Source organism: Lithobates pipiens, unplaced genomic scaffold, assembly GCF_037356315.1.
Source record: "Lithobates pipiens isolate NorthernLeopardFrog02 unplaced genomic scaffold, aLitPip1_a1.2 Scaffold_30, whole genome shotgun sequence".
Classification (NCBI taxonomy): domain Eukaryota; kingdom Metazoa; phylum Chordata; class Amphibia; order Anura; family Ranidae; genus Lithobates; species Lithobates pipiens.
In genome coordinates this window covers 180,186,753-180,211,773 of record NW_027507791.1, presented here as the reverse complement: position 1 = coordinate 180,211,773, position 25,021 = coordinate 180,186,753, and the positions used below count along the sequence as shown (strand labels likewise).

The following is a 25,021-nucleotide window of genomic DNA, read 5'->3' as shown; positions in this document are numbered from 1 at the left end:
CTGTATTGCATACTGTGTACACCACCAGAAGTGTAATAGAAACTGTACACATTAGATACTCTGTACACCCCCTACATTTTATTAGAAACTAGGGATGGGTCGAACGGACCCCTGTTCTGTTTGCACCAGAACTTCCGAACACTGCAAAAGTTCGGACCCGAAAAAAGAACCCCATTAAAGTCAACGGGACCCAAACGTCAAAAATCAAAAGTGCCCATTTTGAAGGCTTTTACACAAGAAATTTGTCTGTTTGGCTTATGGCTGAATAGGCAAATGTTCAGCTCAAACTTATGTTTGGCTGAACCGTTCACACATCCCTAGTCACAAGGCCTAAGAAAGAAAATAATTTCTTCACACAAGAATGGTGAAGGGTACAGGAAGATCAGCAAAGCTTTACTTATCAGTCAGAATACTGTAGCAAAAGTGATACAAAAATTTGACCAGGTTACTTCTCAAATGAGCTTTTAAATCATTCAGTTTCAGTTATTGATTTTTGAAAACAACAATCATTATACAACAACTTTGCTGCTTAGAAAACTAAATATTATTAATTTGCAATATTTCTTTATATGATCGAAGCAAGCAAGAAAAATATTTTTTACATTCTTATTTTTAATTTTACTCATAGTAAATAATGAACATATGTACAAACCTGTACCCATTCCTGTTAAAATGCATTGTTTCATATTTATCGTTAAATAAAAGCACATTTTAGTATTGCATTTTTTTAGTCCTGACCAGTGGCGGCTGGTGCTTGATAATTCATCAATTCAATAATTCATCCATGGTCACATTGGCGGCTGGTGGTTTGGTCGGTCTTCTCCTCTGGCCGTGCTCTCCTCTCTCCTCCTCCCTCCTGCTCCTCCTAGGCGTCCAATAGGATCACCTGGCGTTTTGGACAATTGAGAAACGGGTCTCATGACCCACTTCCTGATTGGCGGGGAGGGGATTCAGTGTGAAAATAGTGAATATTCATTCGTTATTGTTGCACAACTGGGTGGGCTCAGAGCGCAGTGCTCTGCCCCCCGAGAACACCCTTTTTTGAAGTCTATTAAAGCCTCTAGCTCTAATCACATGCTTATAAAAAAACACCCTCCACACTTATTGGAATCCATGCATCCGGCACTCTATATATAGAATAGGGGGCCAAACCCATGGGTCAGGGTGCGGCAGCCCTGCGGACAGACCGCCACTGGTAATGACACAGTAGTGACATGAGGGTGGTCAGGAGGAATCATTAAGTACAGCAGATCCACACTAAAGGAAGGCTATAAAACCATGAAAGGATTTATCTACAACAGTCATATACTCATATGTTTGTAAATCTGTTTTTGATCATTCTTCTTAGAGCACGTTTTACTTCCTTATTTCTCAGGCTATAAATAACTGGATTAAGTAAAGGGGTGAACATGGCATACACAAGTGCAAACATCTTGTCATAGTCCACAGAGTGTGCACCTTGTGGGCTGGCGTAGACAGTAAAAGCAGTACTATAAATTAGCATCACTACAGTAATGTGAGAGGAACAGGTGGAGAATGCCTTGCTTCGTCCAGAATTTGTCTTCATTTGCACAACTGAACAAATAATATTAATGTACATTACTACAATAAATGCAAAGTAAAACATAGTGGCAAAACCAATGACACAACCATTTATTGTTCTGTTAATGGAAGTACTGATACAGGCCAAGCTTAGCAAAGGAGTTAGATCACAGAAGTAATGATCTATGTGTAATGGACCACAGAAAGGCACTCTTATAGTAAAGGTGACTGGTATTGTTGCAGATAGGAACCCATAAGACCAACATAAAAATGCTAAAAACCTACACATTCTCTCATTCATGATGGTGGTGTACCTAAGAGGGTTGCATATGGCCATAAATCGATCAAAGGACATTACTGCCAATAAGGCACACTCTGTCATACCCAGACCATGGAACATGTAGAGTTGAGCAAAGCACCATTGGAAGGAGACCCTTTTGTCTTTTGTCAACAAGATGGAGAGAAGTTTTGGTACTGTAGTTGATATGTACCACATCTCCAAAAGTGAAAGGTTAGTGATAAAATAGTACATTGGTGTCTGAAGGTATATGTGAAAATGCACTACCAATATGATCAACAGGTTACCAGATAAAGTGAGTAGATAAATTAGGAGAACAATAAAGAAGAGGCATATTCTGTAATTCTCAATGTTTGCAAACCCCAGCAGTAAAAATCCGCTGTAATATGTTTCGTTCATTTCAATTATTTGGTTTACATTTTGCAGGGAATAGATTATTACATAGAAATACCAGTATGCTGGGACTTCAGATAGAAGCAAATCCTTGAATGACCTGTAAAATGACCAACATCATAATGCTCATCAACAACATAATGCTCATCATATATCGCCATACAATCAAATATAACTGGAAAGGCCTACAAACCCCTTTTTTTACTTAATACCCCAGTGACTCAAAACTATGTGGTAAATTTGCTATTTATATTGGATCCTCTATGGCAGTCCATTTTGTGATCTATTTAGATGTCACCATATAGAGACAATATTTTTTCATTATTAGTTGCACAAAATATTTATAAAAATGTTTTGACCTAACTTTAAGATGAACGCTTGAACTCAGAGCTCCCGCCGCTACAGGTTAATACTACCCGATAACTGAGGTAATCTCACCCTAGATCTTACACATAATATGGGGACTGCATCAAGGCAATCATCAGCATCCCGATCCCGCTTCCCGAATGAGCAGAACGGGGGTCTGAGCCAAATTATTCCTGAGATGTTCCAGACCAATAGAGGAAACATGGCGTCTTCCCACCACGAACATTCTCAGGCACAATCCCCTCCTCTAACAAGGACATCCCTGACAGGAACAGCTCCCGCTCCACCCTTGCTGGCCAATGCGGGTAATGGAGGGATGGATATCCCCCCTCAGCCCCACCTAAGCATCCAGGACCTGTGGATCATTGCCTCGGATATTAAGGACACCCTATCGGCTGCCATTTCAGAGCTCTGACTTGATATCCACGCACTCGCGGATAGAGTGCATGAAGTAGAGAGGGTGACGGAAAGGCATGACACAGTGCTCCGCTGAGTCACAAAGAAAATCGATACCCACACAATCCAGCTCAGGGACATGTAATGCCACATGGAAGACCTGGATAATAGGGGAAGGCACCATAGCCTGAACAGAACAGAATCCTGACTTCTTGCCAGGCCTCCCCGCACATAGCCCAACCGACCCTCCCACTGGTCCCCCGATCAGAGCACAATTTTTTCACAATGGTGAGCTCCTCTCATACTCTGCAATATCCTCTAAATTCCCAGAGCTCAATATACACTTTTTTAAATTCCTTCAAATCAGACACGTTTTTCAAAATACACAACCAAACGCCTAATGGCATAGGGATTATACCCCCTTTGAAAACCTATGTTTGCTTGTACATTTCACTCGCTGCCCTGTAGGCCCAAACAACAACCATTGTCCCTAATGACACAGGTGCTTAGGACATACCAGAAATCCTTCCTTAAACAGTATTATCCCTACATAGATGCAAATACTTACCTAGACAAGGGTAAAATTGCCACCATTGTTTGAGAAATATGCACTGTTGCTGAACACTTGCACCATGATTGTATTTTATATTCTATCTTTGTCTCAAAACCTTGATTCATGTTCTGTAATCCTTTCCTTTTGCCTGTTATTGTGAAAAATCGAATAAAATTCTTTGGAAAAAATATATATTTATAAAAATGTTGCAAATGGAAACGGATGGGTTATTAAACAAACCAGTTACCAGTAAATTTTTCATGAAGTGAGCGTTAATTGTTCATATTTTCACAGCCACTAGACTTATGATAGCCAAAGCCTGGAAACCCCCTCTCTAAGCTTTGAAGCAGTTAGAAACAGGTTAAATTACACCATGATCAATGAAAAAGTCTGAGCTGTCTTTATTGACACCATGCCAAGTTTCTTCCTATATGGCAACCTAGATATTCGGTACTGTCCATCTAATCATATGAATTTACTAACCCCTGGGGACCCCGTTCCTTTTTCCTTTGCCATACTTTACCCGCAACCTTTTCTTTCCTATTCACACCCATAACATTTTCTTTCCCCCAATTCTTTACCTTACCTTACCCTCTGATGTTCTAACTTATATAAATCCACACAGTGGAAATAAAAATTCTTCAGGAATTTACCAAATCACTGACTTTGAAATCCCTATGCCTTTTAAACAATTGCATGACTTTTATCACATTGTGAATCACACATTGTGAAGTGTAAGGAAAATGATGAATGGTTTTCAAAAGTTTTTTACAAATAAATATGTGAAAAGTGTGGTATGCATTTGTATTCAGCAGGTGGGTTTTTGTGTGTGACGATAGCAAATTAATTTTCACTAATTTCACACTAAAGTTTCTCCCCACCAATCAGGAGGCAGGTCGTCTGATTGGCCAAAGTGCCAGGCGATCCTATTGGATGCATGGAGCATAGGAAGAGGAGGCTCCAGCAGAAGAGACACTCGCTAAACTCGAGGAAGGATACCTCCGCCACCACTGCCGCTCTGGTGGAGACAACACAGTCAGGACTCAGCACTCAAAGAGGATACCACAGACCGGCGCTAAGTGCAGGACCATTTGTGGGGGAAGCTGCTGTCAGAGCAGAGCTGCGAGCCCGGGAGCTGCGGTGCTGTCAGTGGTGCCAGGAGGGTCCTGTTCTACTAGTGCCACGTGGGAGCCGCAAGCCAGTGCCGTTCAGTGAGGCTGAGTGACCAGTGCTGTCAGTGTTGATCTGTCAGGCTGAGCTGCATACCCTGAACTGTATTCCCTGATCTGTATACCCTGAGCTGTATACCCTGAGCTGTATACCATGAGCTGTATACCATGAGCTGTGATGCTGAGCTGTATACCCTGAGCTGTGAGGCTGAGCTGTATACCCTGATCTGTATACCCTAAGCTGTATACCCTGATCTGTGAGGCCAAGTACAATTTCATTGAACAATCAAGTTTCATTTTTTTTTGCAATTACTTTTACATATACACTGGACATTACTTATATTTTTGTATTAATTTACATATGGACATTTGAATTCACAATTTGTTTTTTATATTATTGGACACTTGAGTTTATAATTTTTTGCACAACATTTTTTTTCACAGTATTTTTGTATTCGATGTTACAGTTTTTCTGATATTTTTTTCTGCATTTTTTTTAGGTCACATTCACATTGAGTAGCCAAGCGCTGCACTTTTTTCTTTTACATACCGTATATACTCGAGTATAAGCCGAGATTTTCAGCCTCTTTTTTGAGGCTGAAAGTGCCCCCCTCGGCTTATACTCGAGTCATCGCTGTCTGCCCGCTCGATCAGCGTGTCGAGCAGACAGACAGCGGCCATTCTATTCAAAAGCCGCGCCTCCGGCTCCGCCTTCGCCTGTGATAGGCGGAACACTGAATTTCCCAGCAGCCTGTGTTCCGCCTATCACGGACATCGTATCATCCTCGTACTACGGACGAGGATGATACGACGTCTGTGATAGGCGGAACACAGGCTGCTGGGAAATTCAGTGTTCCGCCTATCACAGGCGAAGGCGGCGGCGCAGCTTTTGAACTTTACAATGGCCGCCGACGAAGAGGGCACGGGACGGAGGCAAGGGAAGGCACGGCACGGGACGGGACGGGACGGCGGCGGCAAGGCACGGCACGACACGGGACGGATGCAAGGAGGCAAGTCACGGCACGGGACGGAGGCAAGGAGGCAAGGCACGGGACGGAGGCTCGGGACAAAGGTAGGCTGGACACACACACACACACACACACACACACACACACACACACACACACACACACACACACACACACACGGATGGAGACACACACAGGGATGGATGGATGGATGGATGGAGACACACACACACACAGGGATGGATGGATGGATGGATGGAGACACACACACACAGGGATGGATGGATGGATGGATGGAGACACACACACACAGGGATGGATGGATGGATGGACACACACACACACAGGGATGGATGGACGGACACACAGGGATGGACGGACACACAGGGATGGACGGATGGATGGATGGAGACACACACACACAGGGATGGATGGATGGATGGACACACACACACACAGGGATGGATGGACGGACACACAGGGATGGACGGACACACAGGGATGGACGGACACACAGGGATGGACGGACACACACACAGGGATGGACAGGCATGTCTCACCCTCGGCTTATACACGAGTCAATAAGTTTGCCAGTTTTTTTGGGGGTAAATTGGGGGCCTCGGCTTATATTCGGGTCGGCCTATACTCGAGTATATACGGTATTATTTGGTAAAAATAATTCCCGTTAAGTGTATAATAATTGGTTTGTGTGATCACGGACAGATGTACGCAAATGATCATGTAAAGGTGTGCGCAGGTGACCACGGACATACGTGTGCTGATAATCATTGGGACATGTGTTTTGGGGACATGGATTTTGGGACATTGTGTGGGGACATAGGTGTGTTTACCTTGTGTGGTGACACTAGGTTGGTGATCAGTGAGTAAAAAGCTGTAAAAAACAGCTCATACTCACTGATCACTAGCCAGCTGCAGTGATCCGCTCTCCTCTCCTCAGCGACAACTAATGTGTGAGGACAGGAGAGCCGATTGCTTAGCAACCAGCTCTGTGTTTACATCACATGTCGGCTTTGATTGGACATGGCCGTCATGTGATCAGGAGAGCCTTCCTGCTGATCGGAGATGCGCCGTGTCCGGGTGACACAAGCACATCGGGATCACGCCACTGCACGGGCACGCATACGCGCGACCCCCTCCTTCTGAGGGACGTTCCTGAACGTCCTCTCAGAAGGAGAGAGTGCCCATCTGGCCGTTTATGTACATTGGCCAGGTGGGAAGTAGTTAAATGTCTCCACATCTTTTTTTCTGACCTGTCTGGTGTATTCCTTGGCCTTCATGATGCCTCATGATGCTGTTAGTTCACTAAGGTTCTCTAATAAACCTCTGAGGGCTTCACAGAACAGTGGGTTTTATACTTAGTAAACAGAGTCCATCTGCGGGTAATTTAATCTAATTAGATGACTTCTGAAGGCAATTTGTTCCACTAGATTTTATTTAGGGGTATCAGAGTAAAGGGGGGCTGAATACAAATGCACGCCACACTTTTCACATATTTAATTGTAAAAAACTTTGCAAACCATTTATCATTTTCCTTCCACTTCACAATTATGTGCCACTTTGTGTTGGTCTATCACATATAATCCCAATAAAATACATTTACGTTTTTTGATTGTAACATGACAAAATTTGGAAAATTTCAAGGAGTATGATGTATGAATACTTTTTCAAGGTACTGTATATTAATACTATCTTTCTACAAATTTTCCCAAACATGTACTGTGTATATGCACCTGATTTTCATATTTCAATGTCATCGTTGTTAATTTGGTAACATCCCTAAAAAAACTTTTTTTTTATAGGAAATGGAGATGGAACCAGCTTTGCAATAAAAACACTTATACAATCTATCTTGTTTCTGGCTCTGAAGCGCTGAAGTCTGTTGAATATTTGCACGTATTACCATTGATCTAAATCCGAACTGGATGAAATGTATTTTTGCTAAAGCACAGAACAATTGCAATATATACTGTATATATATTTTTGTTGTTCATAAAATACTGTTTTCACCATTTTTCATCTGTGTTTGTATTTCAACACTGTTACTTTCCTCCAACCACTTCCTGTCTGCTCTCAAATGTTAGCTGCACATCTTTGCTCTGGACTGGCTTCCTAGTAGAGACAACGGTGAACCACAACTATACAATGTGGGACAGCATGGCCACTTGCGTGACAGAATGACAATGGAAGAGCTGCTGCCATACTACCACTACAATAACTACTACTGCTACCACCATTTAGCACTTCTACTACCATGATTTACTTATATTGCTTCTTCCTCTTCTTCTACTACTATTATCATTACTATTACTATTGTTATTATAACTTTGACAATCGTGTAAGTGCTAAAAGGGAGAGACGCACACCAATCTCCACTTTTCTGGATTCTTTAAATCAAAACATCCACAAGATAACTGCACCCACGATCACTCCACCCAGAGACCTCCACCTTCTTAATGCATTTCACAAGGATGTACTTGTTATTAAGCCATTTGTGGTGAAACACGTTAAAGAGATAGTAAACCTAGATGGGTTTACTTCCTCTTTGATTCCCTGCAAAGGGTATTATGTGTCACTTACCTGATACAGGAGCCAGCGAAGTCACTGCTGTCCCCTGTAGTCCAGAGCCTCCATCTTCTTGGTGGGTCTCGCTGCTCCCTGTATGTCAGTAGATAAAGTGGAGGAGCGGTTCTAGAGTGGTATTGTTGGTCTGAGAATATTGTTAATGCTACTACTAATGATATGATACTTATGCCATAAATCACCGACAGACAACCATTAGGCTAAATGTACATGTGGCCATACAGCATACAGACACTGCATATTTCTGGTATCTGGTGAGCCTTTCATGTCTATGGGAAGCTGTATGCAGCTCTAGGACATCCTGCACACCAGAAATATGCAATGTCTGTATGTTGCACGGCCAAATGCACCCATGTGCATGTAGACTTACAAAGATAACTGAAACTGAGTGTTTTCAAAAGTGTAGTACACATACTCACTGTGGGTTGTATATTGAAGATTTCAGCGATTAAATTGAGTATATGATGAATACATAGAAGAAAACACTTCTCTTCCACAATAAACATCTTTGCTGTCTGATATACACCTATTGGAGAATAGGGCCTTTCTAATGGAAAAAAAAAAGACTCAGTCATACCAGCAATCAACAATCAATTTTGTAGTTTCCGATAATGAAAACCTAACATTGAATATGTTAGAAAGAGGTAAAAAAGGTCATTGGTATCGACCCAGCAGTCTATTTTTCTGAGTCCGCCCTGTAACCTAGTGTATTATGTGGTGACAATGCCAGTAAGTATGTTGTCTTTCAACTTCTTTGAAGCTGGGTTCACACTGCCATATGGAGCGGCTCACAGCAGGGGTTTGGTGTGTCCCTTTTCAATATTTCAGGTCCGATTTCAGTCCGAATTTCAGGCTGAATTCGGACCCGAAACGGACCAGAAGACGCACTCCTGTGTAATTCGCTCCGCAGCCAATCCGGAGATGTGTGAACCGGCCCCATTGAAAGCCGGTCCAAAATCTCCTGTATGCGGAAAAAACCCACATCCAATTCGTAATAATGTCAACACAGCCTTAACAGCCCAAGTTGTTCAGTAAAGATGGCAGTTAAAGTGATGAGACAAATTATTTACTAACAGGGTGCTTACAATGGCCAGCTCTTATTTATTATTGTCAAATATTTATCCCCAAAGAAAACTAAAAAAAACTATCATTGTAACAGTTGTAAAAGTTTTAGCTGGAGTGGGGTTTTACATTGTAAGTCAGCAATGTAAAGTCCATCGAAATCTGTCTCTATTTCTATACTAAAAAATATTATTGTTGTGTTGCCACCCTTGCCACCCTTGGTGTTGGATGGGCTTTTAAAAAAAATGATGGACTTTAAAAAAAGAAAATTATATTTACAGTTTTAATAAAAAAATAAAAAAACAAGTGTTTTTTATTTGGTTTTGGGTTTAGTTTCAAAGCCTTATACCAAAACTTCTTAGCATAGAGCTTCAATAACCCCGTTTAGGCTTATTTAATAAGAACAACCAATTTAACCTGACATATTTTAATGGTGTAGGGTGGCTGCAAGATAAATCCATTGTTTGCTTTGTGTCATTGTACTTTACTACTTTTTTGATTAGGTTTGTGTTGCTATTGTAGGAATTCAATTTTTTCCCCTTTTAAAGAAGATGGTCTTTGTCATGGTAATAATACACAATACAACCAAGAACCCAGCTGAGATATAGAAATTGCAAATCTCATTAAAGCGTGTGCATTATTTTTATTTAGATCAGTAATAATATTACACCACTGCCAGAATAAATGATTAATTCTAAAACTTTTAGTTCCATTAAACAATGTTAGTTATAATTGCAAGTGAAAAATTAATTTACTACAGAACATAATTAGGAAAAAATAAAAATACTATTAAGGTGCTAACTTAAAGCCTTAATGTGATCAACAATTCTGATACCGATGACCTTTTAGCTTGGGCCAACTAAAGATAACAATGCCTGTAGCCCAGTTTGGTTTGCATAATGTGTTAAATCACACAGTAACTTTTGCAACATTATATAGGTTGAAAAAAAAAAAGTTTTTTAATGATAGGATCTGATAAGATTTGTTAAAATGTGAAATATATGTTAGTGTCTTGAATTGTCATTTCAAAACTAGCTCCAGTCTTAGCTGCTAATATTAAAGGCTGTAAAGGCTGTGCCCATTTTATAGTAAATGAGAAAAAAATATTTTTACATTAACCACTTTAAGACCAGGCCTTTCCTGACACATGTGTTTACATGTAAAAATATTTTTTGTTTGCTAGAAAATTACTTAGACCCCCCCAATATTATACATTTTTTAAGCAGAGACCCTGGAGAATAACATGGTGAGTTTTGCAATTTTCTATGTCACGCATTATTTGCACAGTGGTTTTTCAAAATATAAAAGATAACATTACATCGAGTAAATAGATTCCCAACTTCTCTTGCTTTAAAATTTTGCACACTTGTGGAATGGTGACAAATGATGGTATTTAAAAATAGGCAACACTTTAAAAGCCTTTACAGGTTACCAGTTTAGAGTTATAGAGGAGATCACATGTGTGGTGTGATCACCTTTTAACCTCCCTGGCGGTATGATTATTTCAGATTTTTGATGCTGAAAGCGGTACAATTATTTTGCATGGAAATTTGGTGTTTTATATTGTAGGCCTGTAATTCTTAGGAATAAGAACTTAACTTAAATCTGTCCAAACAAGAGTCTATTAGACATCCCGGGTATGATAAAGTTTGAAGAACAAAATTATAAAATTATAATATAATAAATAACTATAAATAATTAAAACAAATAATATAATAATAATAAAAATGATTCAGTAATGTAATCAAATCAATAACAAAAGTTGCAGAATTGTCGCTTTCATTACTTTCAGTGTTTGATGACGAATTTCCCCACAAATCATTATCGCTCAATTCTGCAAGTGATTCTAATTTATTCTCGTTTTCTAGCTGGTCTAAAACCACTTTTGATGTAAAGGGACAGTTTTGGTTGCTATGGACAATCTCCAGTTTCTAGGCAGAAAGAACAGTATTCATAATATAAAACTGCATGCAGGGCACTGGACAGACAACTAAAGACAAAATGGATGTGAAATAAATTGATACAGTGATATAATCTGTAAGATTACAGTGTACTGTATATGTATTGTGTGTTTTACTTTTTGAATTTGGCGCCGTTCTCCGTCCCTGTGCGTCACAACGGGAACGGAGCTCAGCTCTATGATAGATCGAGTGGAGGACGGCTTGCACACAGTGCGGGGAGACATTGCAGCATCCTGGGGACAAGGTAAGTAACCTCTTGCTGGATCCTGTGGTGCAATCCTGAGTGTGGCTGGGGGTTACCGCTTTTGGTACTGAAAATTCACCCCGAGCCACACTCAGGAATACTGCCAGGGGGGTTAAGTATGCGTGCGGCACCAATGTGTTTTTGCTCGTGAGCAAGGGGGGATGCTTTAAAATTTTTATTAATTTTTTTCATTTTTTTTACACTGTTTCTTTCTCTTTTTTTATTACTTTTATTTCCCAATTTAAAAATGGTTCTGTTTACATCTGGCAAAACCAAAGGTGACAAAATTGCCTCCAGTTTCCTATACCATAGAAATGATTGAGGATGTTCTGGCCCTCAGTCAGCTCTATGGGTAGCCGGAGCAACTGCTGGTTTCATTCCAGGCTTGCCAGTGGGATGGTAGAGCCAGAGAGTCACCGGCGGGTGACGAGAAGCGGGAGGCGCCCCCTTCCATCACCTGTAAAAGCAATCCAGTGGCTAATTAGCCCATGGATGGGTTTTAAAAAAAGCTGATTGCCTCCTGAAAGAACCAATACTGGGATGATGCCTGTATCTGCAGTCATCACCCTGAAATATCACTTAGAAACTGCTGACGTATATGTACAATTACTTAGTACAGTCAACATTCACTTTCCTGGCTCAACTGTTTCTGAATACAATGCAGTTGACTTGCAAACGTACAGGGAGTGAAAAAAAAAAAACACCCAAAAGATATATTAAACACTTGCTTACAGGGCACTTAACATCCCCTTCCTGCCCAGGGAAACTTTCAGTTTTCAGCACTCTCACAGGCAGCTCATGCACTGAAGGATATCAATTCACTGCCTCCCGACAATTAAGGCCTGCTCTGTAGCCGTCATTCGTCTAAAGTGCAGGCGGAAGGTGTTTAACAAACATTTAATAGTCACTCAAAAATAATTGATGGAATTTTTTTTTAAGAAAGACAAAATAACTTGTTTTCCATTATACTAATATAATTCAGAAAAAAATAAAAATAAATAAAATAATTTGTTAACTTCAATTTGACAAAAACAATAAGTACACTTGCCTGCACACATAGTTATAATATTGAAATTGTAACCAGTTTAAATCTTCTGCAATATTATCAGTAACCTCTCTTTTTCAACAGAGATAAAATATGGTAGTAGTCTATATGTTTTAATGTAAATGTATAAATCTCACTGTTATAATATTTCAGCAATCTTTTGCTCATCGCCTTCTTTTTGGAATGCAATTTGAAATATATTTGCCTTTATATTTATACGATTGATAATAAGTACCCACATGCAAGTCCTAATAATATAATTGCCCATCGTTTCACTAGATACTCCACATCTCTTGGGATACTATTATTATTAATAGTTTCCTTCAATAATGTAACATGCTTTGAAGATAATTAATTATTTGAGCCTAGTTAGTGATTGTCTACAGTATGATAATCAAGAGGAAAACAGTAATTTTATTGTTGTCATTATTATTATTATTGTACAGAATTTATACAGGGCCAACTATTTTGTGAACCGATTGCACAAATTAAGTAGACTGAACAGTTAAAACATATTTCAATACAAGAGAATTAGGAAAACCCTACTTGTGAAGCTTACAATGTAAAAGGTAGAGGCAAGTGTTACGAAAGGTAATGAGGGACCAGCTAATGGAGAAGTTTTAAGTACAGTTTTAGGTGGAAGTGGGGCAGGATTCCCTGGAGAGATGAGTTTTCCAAGATCACCTAAGGGTGAACAGAGTAGGAGATAACTGGTCAACTTGGGGTAGGGAGTTCCAGAGAATGGGAGAGGCTCTGGAGAAGTCCTGTAAGCGAGCATAGAAGCATAGGAGGAAGTAATGAGGGAAATAGAGAACAGGATGATTTGGGTGATCTTTCAAAATGAGGTTGATGATGAATGTAGATGGGGAGGTGTTGTGCATGGCTTTGTATGTTGTTGTTAGTATTTTTAATTTTATATCTTGGGCTAGTGGAAGCCAATGGAGGAATTGGCATAGAGGTGCGACTGTTGCAGATTTGCAGATCAGTTAATAAGGTAGATTAGTCTAGCAGCAGCATACATGAAAGACTAAAGATGGATAGCCTGTGTAGAGGTAGTCATAGCAGGAGATAACAGATTAGTAGCTTTGTAGCTTTGTGGTGTCGTTATTAAAAATGGGAGATGCCTAGTGAATGAGGACTGCAGAAATAGCATGGAGTGACACCGCAGCCCACCTTCATTTCAAATGTGGTTATGACTAAGACCTTGTAGGCTGAAATGCTGATTTTGAAACTGATTTTATCTGCACTTGTACATTGTGGCTTTCCAATGAAATAAAGATTTCTTAAGAACAACAACCGATGTGCAGATAATTTTTTCTACTCATTTCAAGGTACAGTATCTTAAAGTGGTTGTAAACCCTTACAAACCACTTTGACCTACAGGTAAGTCTAGATTAAGGCTTACCTGTAGGTCCAAGAAATATCTCCTAAACCTACACGGTTTAGGAGATATTTACCCGAAGACAGCCACTGCTGTCTATGGCGCATGTGCCGTAGACAGCGGCGCACAGGCGCACTGGGCAGGCCGCAGATCGCGGCGATATGCCGCGAGTGTCGGCTCCCGTGTGCATGCGTGGGAGTGATGTAATCACGGCTCCGGTGAATCACCGCGCCGGAGCAGCGAGACCCGGAAGTCGGGATACATGGCAGCGGTAAAGAGGAAGACGGAGGACTGCTTCAGGGGCTTCGTTCTCAGGTAAGTTATTCATAATGAGCTAGTATGCTATGCATACTAGCTCATTATGCCTTTGCCTTACAGGGTGTGTTTTTTTTTTTTTTTTGCCTTTACTTCCGCTTTAAATAGAACTGTGACCAGGCTATTGACATTCAAACAATTACATATTGTTAATAGACATTACGGAAGCTTTGAGTAATGAATTGACAGTGAAAGCATTTTATCGTTATCTTAGAAGATGAATTACTCCACTATATCTGCAGCTACAAAATGTCAATAAGGGCTTGTTTTTAAGCTGAAAATTAATTACTGTACAAAGTCTGCAGCTACAAAGGTCATTGAGGGCTTGTTCTTAGGCTGAACTCTACTACGGATGAGCTGAACATACACCATAGCTAAACACCAGTGGCAGCCCATTCATACGGGGTGCAGGATCGCTGCCCCCCTAATCCATGCATCCACCTCCTAATCTATATGCAGGGAGCCAGACACATGGATTCCAATGGGTTTTTTTTTTTAGAAGCATGTGATTTGAGCCAGAGGCTAGTTGGCTTAAAAAAAGTCAACTCAGGACGCAGAGCATCCAGTTGTGTGACAATAGCAAATTAATATTCGCTATTGTATTCCTGATTCTCCTCCTGGCCAATCAGAAAGCGGGTCCTGAGACCTGATTGGCCAAGAGAAGCGATCGTACTGGCTGCCAAGGGGGAGGAGGATAACATGCAGGGGAAGCAGCCATGAAGCCAGGAAGGAGTAGACGCTGGGTGAAGCCGGTGAGGAGGAAGTACAGAACGCAACCTAGATGGGGAAAGTACGGGGCTGGTGTTCGGACGATCGAGTGACGGGGGAAGTTATGCGACCAAGCAACTGGCCGGCCGACTGAACCGCCCACCACCACCCACCACCCCCCCCCCCCTCCCCCCCAAAAAAATGGAGCACCAGCACATATGACAGATATGGGGATATAAAAAAAATATCCTACTCTACAGCCATCTAGGTGACTATGATATGTGTGTCAATTCACTAAGAGTTAACTACTACATGATTATTTGAGTTAAAATAACTCATGTGATATTTAAATTTTTTAAATTTTGCAGAATTTAACGTGTGTTTTTTTCACCTTTACTGCAGACAGGCTGCAGGAGGAACTGAAACATTTAGAAGTGGTATTCCTACCACTGCTAAATGTGACAGTTCAGCTCAGAATTGCTGTTTTTTAAGAACATCAGAATGTAAACTTAAGAAAAAAAAAAAAACATTGGCGTGAGCTCCCTCCAAAATTAATTCCAGACCCTTATCTGAGCATGAAGCCCTAGAGACCAGACCAGACCAACGGTGCCCCTTGAACCATACCAGGCCACATGCCCTCATCATGGAGGGTTTCTATGGGGTGCTCCCTCCGAAAGCACATCGTCCCCATGTTGATAAAGGACAAGGGCCTCTTCCCTACGACACTGGCCTGGTGGTTGTGGGGGTGCCTGATCATAATCTGGAAGCCCCCTTTAACAAGGGCGCCCTCAGACACCCCTCCCCCATGTGAATGAAAATAGGGTACATTGTACCCCTATTCATTCAACACAAAAAATAGGAAAAGTAAAAAAAGAATCCAGAGCCAGTTTTTGTCCTTTATTAAAAATAAAAAAGTAAATAAATCCAGCGTCAATCATGATTAATGCTGGCAGCTGACCTGCACAAGAAAAGAAAAAAGATCCACACTCAACACTCTCCCACCAGCTGACAGCTCCACTCTCCACTCACTGCTACAGGGGAGGGGTCACTCAGTAACATCACTGAGCGACCCCCACCTTTGTGACATCATTGACTGATGCATACCAAGGCACACTTACATACCAGGAAGTGCTCTGCTATTTTCAGGAAAAATTCAAAACAAATGGTAACATATTCAGAGCAATACTTAGGCCTCTTTTTACATGGGGTGGATTCCGCTCTGATCAGCAGGGGATCCATGAGATAATCTCCTGCTGATCGGAGCAGAACAGGTGAATGACATATCTGTGCCCATGCAGAACAGACATGGATAGAGCCCACTCTGCTCTATGGGCACCCAAGGGTAAACAGAGTCTGCTGTCCATTTACACCCGACTACCCTCCAATCCGCTCCCAATGAACAGAAAAGGGGATTACCTTCTATTTTTTAAGACCTGATTTGACCCAGAGATAGATGGGTGTAAACGGACACAAGACGTCTTTCTGTAAAGATGAATGGACCTTTCCGATCAGGTCTGCCTGAAAAACTGACAGGCAGACCGGATCAGAACAGTTGTGTGAAAGGAGCCTTAGGCACAATAACATTTCTAGAAATTTCCTATAACAGCAAATCTTAGCCTTTAAAGTTGAACTAAACTGAAAAAGGGAAGTTCATTTTTTTTTCTAAATTCCAGCTTCCCTATGTAGCAATGTAGCATTACTGTACTTCTTTTGCAAAAATAAAAAAGCTTTCCATTTATTCTACACATGCTTACCTCACTATCTTCATAGCTATTTAACCACTTGCAGAGCAGCTGCCGTCATTTTACTGTGGTAGGTCCGCATGATCCCTGCGAACCGCCATAGCTATATGTCGGCTCGTGGGATCGAGATAGCAGGCGTGTGTGCCCTGCCAGAGGCACGCACCCGCAGCACTGCGGGGGTGCTGATGCTTGTGGCCGCCAGCCGCAATGATCACCGGCCATGAGCGTCCACGAGCATGAGGGACAGAACGCGGAAGTGTGTGTGTAAACACACAAATCCCTGTTCTGTTATGAGAGGAGTGACAGATCGTGTGTTCCTATTAGCTAGGAACCACGATCTGTCACAAAAGAACAAGGAGCAAATTCCCCTGCAGTAGGGTTTTTAGGCAGCAAAAAGTAACAATTATAAGAGAATGTTGAGTAAAAGAAATTTGAATATTTATTGATACATAAAAATGTATGGCACATTGGTTAAAAAATGAACTCCACTGGACAATTAATGAAACATAAAGAACAACATTGGTAACAAATGGGTGTACATATACATACAAAAATGTCATGATCTGTCACTTTCTCTAGTCAGTCCCCTCCCCCTTCGGTTAGAACCACCTCCCAGGGAACACAATTAACCGCTTGATCACCCCCAGTGTTAACCCCTTTACTGCCAGTGACATTTTTACAGTAATCAATGCATGGATTCCAATGTTTTTTTTTTTTAGAAGCATGTGATTTGAGCCAGAGGCTAGTTGGCTTAAAAAAAGTCAACTCAGGACGCAGAGCATCCAGTTGTGTGACAATAGCAAATTAATATTCGCTATTGTATTTCTGATTCTCCTCCTGGCCAATCAGAAAGCGGGTCCTGAGACCTGATTGGCCAAGAGAAGCGATCGTACTGGCTGCCAAGGGGGAGGAGGATAACATGCAGGGGAAGCAGCCATGAAGCCAGGAAGGAGTAGACGCTGGGTGAAGCCGGTAAGGAGGAAGTACAGAACGCAACCTAGATGGGGAAAGTACGGGGCTGGTGTTCGGACGATCGAGTGACGGGGGAAGTTGTGCGACCAAGCAACTGGCCGGCCGACAACCGCCCACCACCACCCACCACCCCCCCCCCCCAAAAAAAAAATGGAGCACCAGCACATATGACAGATATGGAGATATAAAAAAAAATATCCTACTCTACAGCCATCTAGGTGACTATGATATGTGTGTCAATTCACTAAGAGTTAACTACTACATGATTATTTGAGTTAAAATAACTCATGTGATATTTACATTTTTTAAATTTTGCAGAATTTAACGTGTGTTTTTTTCACCTTTACTGCAGACAGGCTGCAGGAGGAACTGAAACATTTAGAAGTGGTATTCCTACCACTGCTAAATGTGACAGTTCAGCTCAGAATTGCTGTTTTTTTAGGAACATCAGAATGTAAACTTAAAAAAAAAAAAAAAACATTGGCGTGAGCTCCCTCCAAAATTAATTCCAGACCCTTATCTGAGCATGAAGCCCTAGAGACCAGACCAGACCAACGGTGCCCCTTGAACCATACCAGGCCACATGCCCTCATCATGGAGGGATTCTATGGGGTGCTCCCTCCGAAAGCACATCGTCCCCATGTTGATAAAGGACAAGGGCCTCTTCCCTACGACACTGGCCTGGTGGTTGTGGGGGTGCCTGATCAGAATCTGGAAGCCCCCTTTAACAAGGGCGCCCTCAGACACCCCTCCCCCATGTGAATGAAAATAGGGTACATTGTACCCCTATTCATGCAACACAAAAAATAGGAAAAGTAAAAAAAGAATCCAGAGCCAGTTTTTGTCCTTTATTAAAAATAAAAAAGTAAATAAATCCAGCGTCAATCATGATTAATGCTGGCAGCTGACCTGCACAAGAAAAGAAAAAAGATCCACACTCAACACTCTCCCACCAGCTGACAGCTCCACTCTCCACTCACTGCTACAGGGGAGGGGTCACTCAGTAACATCACTGAGCGACCCCCACCTTTGTGACATCATTGACTGATGCATACCAAGGCACACTTACATACCAGGAAGTGCTCTGCTATTTTCAGGAAAAATTCAAAACAAATGGTAACATATTCAGAGCAATACTTAGGCCTCTTCTTACATGGGGTGGATTCCGCTCTGATCAGCAGGGGATCCATGAGATAATCTCCTGCTGATCGGAGCAGAACAGGTGAATGACATATCTGTGCCCATGCAGAACAGACATGGATAGAGCCCACTCTGCTCTATGGGCACCCAAGGGTAAACAGAGTCTGCTGTCCATTTACACCCGACTACCCTCCAATCCGCTCCCAATGAACAGAAAAGGGGATTACCTTCTATTTTTTAAGACCTGATTTGACCCAGAGATAGATGGGTGTAAACGGACACAAGACGTCTTTCTGTAAAGATGAATGGACCTTTCCGATCAGGTCTGCCTGAAAAACTGACAGGCAGACCGGATCAGAACAGTTGTGTGAAAGGAGCCTTAGGCACAATAACATTTCTAGAAATTTCCTATAACAGCAAATCTTAGCCTTTAAAGTTGAACTAAACTGAAAAAGGGAAGTTCATTTTTTTTTCTAAATTCCAGCTTCCCTATGTAGCAATGTAGCATTACTGTACTTCTTTTGCAAAAATAAAAAAGCTTTCCATTTATTCTACACATGCTTACCTCACTATCTTCATAGCTATTTAACCACTTACAGACCAGCTGCCGTCATTTTACTGTGGTAGGTCCGCATGATCCCTGCGAACCGCCATAGCTATATGTCGGCTCGTGGGATCGAGATAGCAGGCGTGTGTGCCCTGCCAGAGGCACGCACTCGCAGCACTGCGGGGGTGCTGATGCTTGTGGCCACCGGCCGCGATGATCACCGGCCATGAGCGTCCATGAGCATGAGGGACAGAACGCGGAAGTGTGTGTGTAAACACACAAATCCCTGTTCTGTTATGAGAGGAGTGACAGATCGTGTGTTCCTATTAGCTAGGAACCACAATCTGTCACAAAAGAACAAGGAGCAAATTCCCCTGCAGTAGGGTTTTTAGGCAGCAAAAAGTAATAATTATAAGAGAATGTTGAGTAAAAGAAATTTGAATATTTATTGATACATAAAAATGTATGGCACATTGGTTAAAAAATGAACTCCACTGGACAATTAATGAAAAATAAAGAACAACATTGGTAAAAAATGGGTGTACATATACATACAAAAATTTCATGATCTGTCACTTTCTCTAGTCAGTACCCTCCCCCTTCAGTTAGAACCACCTCCCAGGGAACACAATTAACCACTTAATCACCCCCAGTGTTAACCCCTTCACTGCCAGTGACATTTTTACAGTAATCAATGCATTTTTATAGCTCTGATCGCTGTATAAGTGCCAATGGTCCCAAAAATGTGTCAAAATTGTCATATGTATCCGCCATAATGTTACAGTCACAATAAAAATCCCAGATCGCCGCCATTACTAGTAAAAAAAATAATAATAATAAAAATGCTATAAATCTATCCCCTATTTTGTAGACAATATAACTTTTGTGCAAACAAATCAATATACGCTTATTGCTAATTTTTTTACCAAAAATATGTAGAAGAATACATATCGGCCTAAACTGAGATAGGCTGATATTTATTATAGCAAAATGTACAAAATATTGTGTTCTTTTCAAAATCGCTATTTTTTTTTGTTTATAGCACAAAAAATAAACACCGCAGAGACGATCAAATGCCACAAAAAGAAAGCTCTATTTGTGGGGGAAAATAAGGATGTCAATTTTGTTTGGGTGCAATGTTGCACGACCACGCAATTGTCAGTTAAATCGACACAGTGTAGAATCGCAAAAAATGGCCAGGTCATTCCGCAGCCAAATCTTCCGGGGGTGAATTGGTTAAAAACACTTCTTCATTACTTCCGCCTTACTTCCTGGACAGACTTTAGGCCATGACACAGGAAGGAGTTGACCAGCTGAGGGTAGATGATACAGGGTGTGTGCTAACGAGATCAATTGAGCACACCCACCCCCTGAACATTCCAGGTCACATGCCCTCAACATGGGGGGGTGCATTGGGGTAGGGGGGATCCCCCCAAACCAGGTTGATGTGGACAAGGGCCTCTTCACCACAACCCTGGCCTAGTGGTTGTAGGGGTGCAGGGGGTCACTTATCCGAATCTGAAAGCCCCCTTTAACAAGGGGGCCCCCAGATCCTGCTCCCCATGTAATTGAGTATTGGGTACATAGTACTTCTACTCATTCACTAAAAAAAAGTGTAAAAAGTAAATAAAAACACAACAGTTTTTGACAATTCCTTTATTAAAAGACAAAAAATAAGTGTTCACCAAAGTAGATCCAACTTCAGTCACAATGCCTGCTGCACCCAACCCAAAGGCTCCCGCCATCTGACAGTTCTAAATAACTAAGGGGTGGGGCCACCTGATGAAGTCAGTCATCTCCACACCCCCACAACCACCGGGCCATAGTTGTGGGGAAGAGGCACGTGTCCTCATTAACATGGGAACAAGGTGCTTTGGGGGGGGCAGAAGCCCCTGCCCCAAAACACCCCACTCATGTTGAGGGAAAGTGACCTAGTATGGTTCACACAGAATTCAAATTGGTTGATAATCTTTCGAACGATCCAAATTTGAATCTTCCAGAAAACTTGGAATTCGTTAGAAAATTTATAAATTAAACAACACGAATTCCGATATGAAATTAGTAACATAACAAATCTATGCAAAACTAAACAAATGTTTCTGTTCCCCACATGTCTGTCTAGTAGTCAGGTAACATTTTCAGTTGGACTTGACATTGTGTTGTCAGGGATCATTATGTTCTCAGGTGACATTGTGCATTCAGGTGACATTGTGTGGTGAGGTAACATTGTGTAGTCAAGTAACAGAGACTAAAAATATTAATAATCATATATGACCATTGCTCAAATAGGGATATTCCATATTTGGTCAGTAATGTAAGCCATCTGTCCTTTTTTTTGTTTATGTTTGTCCCAAGCATGTTTAAATCCACTTACTATTGACTGACTTCAGTATCTCTGCTGGAAGTCTGGTCCAAACATCAAATACTTTTTTTAGTTAAAGTGTTACTAAACCCACAACACCAAAATCAGTCTGTATATGCAGTAAAGCAAGCATGTTAATCGCATTGAGGAACCTAGGGGGTTATTCTTCCACATTGCGTAAAAAAGGCTGCTTGATCCTGTCTTCTCTGATCCTCCCCTTCTTCCACTGTCCCCAGTCCATCTGCTGATAGTACAGATCCTTTGGAGGTCACTCTGCACATGCTCAGTTTGATGTGTATTACTAGAGAGTTTTTTTTGGGGGGGAGGGTGAATGTGATCAGCACAGGGCCAATCAGCACCGTCCAGAGTGTCAGGGGTCTTGCAGTCTTATTGGGACAGTCAGAGGAGAATGAAAACTCCTCCTAAAAGCTTTAACCAGACACTGATAGATGTCACAAGGCTGCTATATACTGTTGATGAGAAAAAGTATTTAGCAGTTTATAATTACTAAAATAATTCGCCGTGTAGGACGGGAGACCAGATTTAGTGACTGTAGGATCCTGGGTTTAGTAACACTTTAAATAATATTTATCTTTCTTTATGACCATTGCTTCTGCTGGTTTGTGGTCATGCCCCTAAATATGACAAAATATGGAATGTTATGCTATTTGGTAACTTCTCAACGGTTTAAATGGTGTACAAAAAGAAGAAGTTGGGGCCGTGACAATACAAGCCAGAGGATGTTTGGTAAATCTAGAGGGAAGTTGAGTATTTTCTTTCATTTTTGAAAGTAAATGCATTATAATCATATTTTTACTGAGTGATCTCACCCAAAACTCTCCATACTATCGATATTTTGCAGCCTGGATGTCTCTTAACAAACCTATCTGACTTGGAAGGTAAGGCTAAATGTTATCCTATATATTTGATTTGTATTACATGGGGTAGGGGGATCATCTATATGTGAAATAAGAGGAATCTGTATGCTATGGAATTCTTTATTCACTCTGTATAGATTTATTTCTGGAAATACTAAACTACAATCTTTTTTCTTACTGGTATAAAGTAGTTTACTTGCCCCACTGCCTCCTGTATGGAATGTGAGTATTTCAGTGACATAAGTTTAATTCTGTACCTCTCATTCACATATGAAATGTGAGGACTATAAGAAGGAAAATGCTGACTTATAAGAATAACATTATTCTTATAAGTCAGCATTTTCCTTCTAAGCCCTTGTACACACGGTCGGAGAATCTGTCGGAATGAGTCTTATCGGACCATGTCGTCAGATAATCCGACTGTGTGTGGTATGCATCGGACTGATTCCGTCCGAATCTCCGTCCGACCCAATTTTCCAACATGTTGGAAATATTTCCCGACCAACTGGGCCGGACGGACCTAATCCGATCATGTGTAGAGCATTTTCATCGGACCAAGTGCCACGCATGCTCAGATCAAATTCCTACATCAAAGCTATTGGCTACTAGCCTGAATGTAGTCCCATCGTAACGAAATTACGTCATCACGTTCTGAAAGATCGGATTTTTGGCCAACTTGGCCCGACCGTGTGTATGCAACAGTTTCGGACACAATCCGTTGGACTAAATCCGACGGGCAAAATCCGACGGATTTGGTTGGCAAAATCTCCGACCGTGTGTACGTGGGCTTATAGTTTAAAGATATCCTTTATTTACTATACGTTTTGCTGATGACTTTTACTTATTCCCTTTTGTCCCCCGTATGTGGCACTACCACCTTGAAAGCCAATAGACAGCATTTTGGCATCCCTGATTCCCTGAAGAGGGTGCCAGCAGACTTATGTATTACCTCTCTACCTAATGTTATAAAACAAGCACTTTCATGCCCACTAAACAATTGTGATGTAAAAGGAGAAAAAATAGATAAAATAAAATATGAAATAATTATAGTTGTAAGCTGCATCACATAAAGTTTCCAACTCTACAAACTACTGTACAAATATACCACTAGTGCAGCACGTGACATCAATAAAGAATATATGTGCAAAAACACAAATAGATCATGTGGAAATAAAATAGTGCAAAATTATCGCCTTATAAACAGGACAAACAATGATAAAAATATTATGCAATTAATGTGATAAACTCCAAAAAGAAAGTCTCTTAATTACATTTTTTAAAATGAATTGTGCCAATTAAAGTCCATTTTGTGATCATAAAAACAAATGTCACTACCTTTTGAAAAAAGATGGCTTTTTCATCAAATGAGCAAATAAATCCTAACTGTATATCAAAGGGGGTAGTCAACGGCGCACACCTGCTACTAATTTGTGCAAATTGCAAATGTGTATGTCAAATTATTAATTGTGAGAATATTAATTGTAAAAAATATAAAAAAGTATGAACAATGAGAATAAAATTAAAATAAAAAGCTAATAATAAAAATATATATGTACTAGTGACAAATAAAAATAACAAAACTATATGCGATTATCACGCATATAGTTTTGTTATTTTTATTTGTCACTAGTACATATATATTTTTATTATTAGCTTTTATTTTAATTTTATTCTCATTGTTCATACTTTTTTATATTTTTTACAATTAATATTCTCACAATTAATAATTTTTTGTTTCAATAGTTTTTATTGAAAAGAACAGTTTTACAATAAGTGGGTGATAACGCTTTTTCTATATCCACCCATATAGGGGGTTCCATAGTTCCTATCCAGTATTTGAGAGAGTCTAGTCTAACAGCCGTTAAGTAATCCTGTAAGTCCACCAGGCCTGCACCTCCCACTTTCTTATGTGCTACTAGGTTATTGCGTGAACACCTGGCTCTTTGACCTTTCCATATAAATTTCCAACACATGTTGGATAGCTGTGTAATGAAGTATACGGGGATATGGATCGGGAGAGAGCGAAATAAATACAGAATTTGTGGGAGGATCAGCATTTTGTATGCTGTGATTCTCCCCATCCAAGAGATTTCCTTCTGGGAAAGCTCCTTTAACTGCTTTTCAAGTTCCGGGAGTAATCGGGACATATTGTCCTTAACCAAATTGGCCACTGTGCTGGTTAGCGTAATACCTAGGTATTCAATGCCCTTATCGCTCCATGAATAAGGTAACTGTGATTGCAATTGAGTCTTAATCTTGGAGGTCACCCCCAGGTCTAAGATCAAAGATTTATTAAAGTTGACTTTATAGTAGGAGGCTTCTCCAAAAGCCGTAAGGACTTGATGAGCTTGAGGTAAAGATTGCAGTGGGTTAGTTAA

The 25,021-nt window shown here is 40.8% G+C and overlaps 1 protein-coding gene across 1 annotated transcript in view; it reads left to right on the top strand.

Annotated features, from left to right (window-relative positions):
* Window positions 1-22,418: 22,418 nt before the first annotated feature.
* Window positions 22,419-25,021, top strand: part of LOC143943369 (NACHT, LRR and PYD domains-containing protein 3-like) — a 197,644-nt gene continuing 195,041 nt past the window's right edge. Inside the window, exon 1 of the mRNA XM_077465099.1 lies at window positions 22,419-22,664. The gene's annotated coding sequence lies outside the window, so the exon portion shown is untranslated. The remainder of the gene's footprint in view (window positions 22,665-25,021) is intronic.